The sequence below is a fragment of the Papio anubis genome, chromosome 20 (genome assembly GCF_008728515.1).
Source record: "Papio anubis isolate 15944 chromosome 20, Panubis1.0, whole genome shotgun sequence".
NCBI lineage: Eukaryota > Metazoa > Chordata > Mammalia > Primates > Cercopithecidae > Papio > Papio anubis.
The window spans coordinates 44,288,611-44,294,610 of NC_044995.1; positions in this window are offsets into that span (position 1 = coordinate 44,288,611).

Consider the following 6,000-nt stretch of genomic DNA (forward strand, 5'->3'; position numbering starts at 1 on the left):
ATCTGAGCCTCCCAAAGTGTTGGGATTACAGGCATTAGCCACTGCACCCAGCCTATTTTAACCGATTTTTTTTTTTTTTGAGACAGAGCTTCGCTGTTGTTGCTCAGGCTGGGATGCAACGGCGCGATCTCTGCTCACTGCAACCTCCACCTCCTGGGTTCAAGCAATTCTCCTGCCTCAGCCTCCCAAGTAGCTGGGATTACAGGCACCTGCCACCACGCCCAGCTAATTTTGTATTTTGAGTAGAGACAGGGTTTCACCATGTTGGTCAGGATGGTCTCGAACTCCTGACATCAGGTGATCCACCCACCTTGGCCTCCCAAAGTGCTGGGATTACAGGCGTGAGCCACCACTCCCAGCTAGATTTTTTGTTTGTTTTTCTTTCTTTCTTTTCTTTCTTTCTTTCTTTTTTTTTTTTTTTTGGTGGTGGTGTGTGTTTGTTTCTGAGACGGAGTCTCGCTCTATCTCCCATGCTAGAGTGCAGTGGCGCGATCTCGGCTCACTGCACTGCAACCTACGCATCCCAGGTTCAAGCGAATCTCCTGCCTCAGCCACCCGAGTAGCTGGGGATTATAGGTGTGTGCCACCACACCTGGATACTTTTTGTTTTTTTTTTTTTTTTTTGGTATTTTTAGTAGGGATGGGGTTTCACCATGTTGGCCAGGCTGATTTCAAACTCCTGGTCTCAAGTGATCCACCTGCCTCGGCGTCCCAAAATGCTGAGATTGCAGGTATGAGCCACCACGTCCAGCAGAATACATGCAATAGAACATAGGTCAGCAAACTATAATCCTTAGGCCAAGTTTAACCCAATGCTTATTTTTATAAATAAAGTTTTTGTTCTTGTTTTCTGAGAGACAGGGTCTCATCTGTCACTCAGGCTGGAGTACAGTGGTGTGATCATAGCTCACTGCAGCCTCGACTTCCCAAGCTCAAGCCAGCCTCCCTCCTCATCCTCTGGAGTAGCTGCGGCCGCAGGCATACAACGCTGCGCCCTGCTATTTTATTTTCTTTTTGTCTTTTTGAGACAGAGTCTCACCCTATTGCCCAGTCTGGAGTGCAATGGCGCAGTCTTGGCTCACTGCAACCTCCGCTTCCTGGGTTCAAGAGATTCTCCTGCCTTAGCCTCCCAAGTAGTTGGGATTACAGGCATGTGCCACCATACCTGGCTAATTTTTTTTCTTTTGTATTTTTAGTAGGGACGGGGTTTCACCATGTTGGTCAGGCTGGTTTTGAACTCCTGACCTCAGGTGATCCACCTGCCTTGGTGTCCCAAAATGCTGGGATTATAGGCATAAGCCTCCCTGCCCGGCCTTATTTTATTGTTTGTAGAGACAGGGTCTCGCTATATTGTGCAGGCTGATCTCAAACTCCTGGGCTCAAGTGATCCTCCCACCTCGGCCTCCCAAAATGCTGGAATTACAGGCATCAGCCACCCGCGGAGGGTTTTAAGCAAGGGCCTGTGAACCCATTTTGCTTTCAGCTTTAAAAGATGCTTTTGGTTAGGTGCAGTGCCTGTAATCCTAGCACCCTGAGAGGCTGAGGCGGGCGGATCTTGAGGCCAGGAGTTCAAGACCAGCCTGGGCAATATGGTGAAACCCCGTCTCTACCAAAAATACAAAAATTAGCTGGGCATGGTGGCACACGTGTGTAGTCCAAGCTTCTCGGGAGGCTGAGGCAGGAGAATCGCTTGAACCCGGGAGCCAGAGATTGCAGTGAGCCAAGATCGAACCACTGCAATCCAGCCTAGTGACAGAACGAGACTCCAGCTCAAAAAGAAAAAAAAAAAAAAAAAAAAAAAAAAAGCCTTTCTTCCAGCCGTAGCTGCTATCATGGAGATGGCCACGTGGGGACAGCACTTCCCCGTGGCTTCGCCTCTGGCCAGAAAGACCACAGAAAGCAAAACAGAAAAAAATAAACCGACCATTGTGGAAAGCCACAGAGCTTACAGGGGCCAGGCAGCTGCCTGAGTTAGTGAGGGCCGTGGGGTGTGAGACACGGGTTTGCCCTTCCTTCTACCACGTTTATTTTTTTCTTGTAAAGGAGTAGTCTCATTAGGTTGCCCAGGCTGGTCTCAAACTCCCGGCCTCAAGTGATGCTTCCTCCTCGGCCTCCCAAAGTGCCGGGATTACAAATGTGAGCCACCCACACCTGGCCTTTTCTCCTACTTGCGACAGAGACGTGGCAGAGCGAAATATTCCTGTGCTGAGAAAACAACATAATTTCAGACGGGTTAAAGATGAAATGTGAAAAATAGACCAATACAGATCACAGAAGGGATCTACAAGGCTATTTTTACAATTGAGGCTTGAAAACATGCTTTTTTAAAAAAAAATTGGTGTGTGTGCGTGTGTGTGTAACTAAGAAAACCCAGAAGCTATGAATGAAAATACAGAAATATTTAATACATAAAAATCTACATAAATGTGGCCGGGCACGGTGGCTGACGCCTGTAATCCCAGCACTTGGGGAGGCTGAGGCAGGTGGATCACTTGAGGCCAGGAGTTAGAGACCAGCCTGGCCAACATGCAGAAACCTTGTCTCTATGAAAAATACAAAAATTAACCGGGTGTGGCGGCGTGCACCTATAATCGCAGCTATTCAGAAGGCTGAGGCAGGAGAATTGCTTGAACCCTGGAGGCAGAGGTTGCAGTGAGCTGAGATCTCACTACCACACTCCAGCCTGGGTGACAGAGCAAGATCCTGTCTCAAAACAAACAAACAAATGAACAAACAAACCTACATAAACATCTGTTAAAAATCTTATAATAAAAATACATTAACTATAACTAACAATAATTTTATAAATTATCAGGGAAATATACGCAAAAGCAATAAATAAAGATGAAATGGTTGTCTGAGAAGGGTTAGTACCTTTATATACAAAGAGGTTTCACACATGGATAAGAAAAAGACACAACAGAAATAAAAAATTAAGACAGAATGTGGAGCCGGGCGTGGTGGCTCACGCCTGTAATCCCAGCACTTTGGGAGCCTGAGGCAGGCGGATCACTTGAGGTCAGGAGTTCGAGACCATCCTGGCCAACATGGCGAAACCCTGTCTCTACTAAAAATACAAAACTTAGCCGGGCAGGTGGTGGGCACCTGTAGTCCCAGCTACTTGGGAGGCTGAGGCAGGAGAATCGCTTGAACCTGGGAGGCAGAGGTTGCATCAGTGAGCTGAGATCACGCCATTGCACTCCAGCCTGGGCAACAGAGCTAGGCCTCAAAAAAAAAAAAAAAAAAAAAGAAAGAAAGAAAGAAAGAAAGAAAGAAAGGATGTGAACAGGCATGTCTCAGAAAAGCACAGCCAAGAGCCAAAGAATGATGAAAATATAGTTCCCAGAAGCCTAGAGAGTGTGAATTTCAATAATAGGGAACTGTTTGCTTCATATCTAAGAGTGTGGCAATAGCAACCACAAAAAGGAATGTATCTGATTATCGTCTTACTATAGTCGAAATTATGTTGGAAATTAGAAAATTTATTTATTAAATTCTACAGACTTAATTTGTCCATGTGATTTCTAATATTTTCTTTTTTCTTTTCTTTTCTTTCTTCTTTTTTTTTGTGGGGGGGCAGGGGACAGGGTGTCCCTCTGTCACCCAGGCTGGAGTGCAGTAGCACACTTTCAGCTCACTGTAACCCCAACCTCTCAGGTTTAAGCGATCTTCCCACCTCAGCCTCCTGAGTAGCTGGAAAACAGGTGGCCACCCCAAGTGGCATTTCTTTTTCTTTCTTTCTTTCTTTCTTTTTTTTAGTTTGAGAAGGAGTCTCACTCTGTCTCCCAGCAGTGGTGCAATCTTGGCTCACTGCAACCTCCGCCTCCCAGATTCAAGCGATTCTCCTGCCTCCCAAGTAGCTGGGACTACAAGTGCGTGCCATCATGCCCAGTTAATTTTTGTATTTTTAGAAACGGGGTTTCACCATGTTAGCCAGGATGGTCTCAATCTCTTGACCTCGTGATCCTCCCACCTTGGCCTCCCAAAGTGTTGGGATTACAGGCGTGAGCCACCACGCCCAGCCAAATTGTATCTTTTCTTGGCAATTATGAATAATATCACTACAAATATTTATGTCAAGGCTTCAATATGAATATGCTTTCATTTATCTCGGTAAAATACATAGGAATAGAATTTCTGGGTCCTATGGCAAATGTACATTTAGCGTTGTAAGAAACATTTTAACTGTTTCTTTTTTCTTTTCTTTCCTTTTTTTGGGACAGAGTCTCCATCTGTCACTCAGGCTGGAGTGCAATGGCACGATCCTGGCTCACTGCAACCTCTGCCTCCCAGGTTCAAGTGATTCTCCTGCCTCAGCTTCCTGAGTAGCTGGAATTACAGGCGCATGCCACCATGCCCGGCTAATTTTTGTGTTTTTAGTAGCGATGGGGTTTCACCATGTTGGCCAGGCTGGTCTCGAACTCCTGACCTCAAGTGATCTTCCAGCCTCAGCCTCTCAAAGTGCTGGTATTACAGGCGTGAGCCACTGCACCTGGCTGGACTATTCTTCTTTATTCTTCTTTTGGTCCTCTTTCAGTTCTCTCTCTCTCTCTCTCTCTCTCTCTCTCTGTGTGTGTGTGTGTGTGTGTGTGTGTGTGTGTGTCTGTGTGTGTAGGCAAAAAGCTTAGATTAGCTAATTAGGCTGGGCACAGTGGCTCATGCTTGTAATCCCAGCACTTTGGGAGGCTGAGGTAGGAAAATCACTTCAGCCCAGGAGTTCAAGATCAGCCTGGGCAACATAGCAAGATCCCATCTCTACAAAAAATTTGGAAAGTAGCCAGGCATGGTGGTGCCCACCTGTTGACCTAGCTACTCAGGAAACTGAGGTGGGAGGATCCTTCAAGCCCGGGAGGTGGAGGCTGCAGTGAGCTATGATTGCATCACTGCACTCCAGCCTGGACAATTGAGAGAGATCCTGTCTCAAAAAAAGAAAAGAAAAGAAAAAGAAAAATAGATCTATATATATGCAGGAGATGTTACTTATTCAGACAAGTGAGAGTACCTAGCACACTTGTGGACTCAGAAATAGGGTTGCCAGACCAAATATAGGAACCTGGGTGTCTTATATATTTATCTGTTAAATGCAGCAAGCCAATTCAGGGACTCTGTAGTAGCCTCGGTGTCCCCAGGTGCTGGTTCCCCAATTCTCATAGTAACACGTGGTGGGACAGCAGGCTGGGCTCTTTCTCTTTGTCATTCAGGCTGTTGGACCCCAGAGAAACCACAAGGGACTTTAGAGGCTTCAACAGGAAAACCGCATCTTAATATAACCCAAGAACTGAACATTCTCATAACGAGATGTCCACAGAAGCACACAGCGCCATTACTTTACGTACTTCCAACGGCAAGATGTGACCTGGCGTGACGTCTGGCTCTGGTTATGAATCATAAAAGAGGGGTCACCCCTCTCTGAGCACTTTCTATGTAGTTTATTTAATCTCATGCCATCTTCACAACCATCCAGGGAGGAAGGCCCTGTTGGCCATATTGGCCCCGTTCTGTAGATGAGGAAGCTGAGGCTCAGTGAGGCAAGATTCTGTGACACACTGTCCCTCAGAGGCTGCAGCATGCAGAACCTCTTAGAACATCTGCTTTGTTAACAGCATGTTGAGAGAGACAGCCTCTGGGAATCTGTGTTAGGCACATTGGCCGAGGGCCGGGCAACCGTATTGCTAACCCTGCCTGTCTCTGCCAGTGACCTGGACTCATGCGGATGGTGTAGTGGACAACCTCTGCCTACCACTACCACCTGCAGAAGACTCATCAGGGGACACAGGGCCATGCCCCAGCAGTTCCCTTCCCACACTGCATTATTCAGTAAGCACAAAGCAATATGGCAGGGGTGATAATCAGAGCCCAGGTAAGCAGTCCCTGAGCCCCAGACTGGGAAGTCCAGGGAGGCTTCCTCAGGAAGCAGCGTCCAGCAGATACCTGAAGGATGTGAGGGACCTGGGACAAACACAGGGCCACAGGTGATTGCTCCCATCCACGACAAGGAGA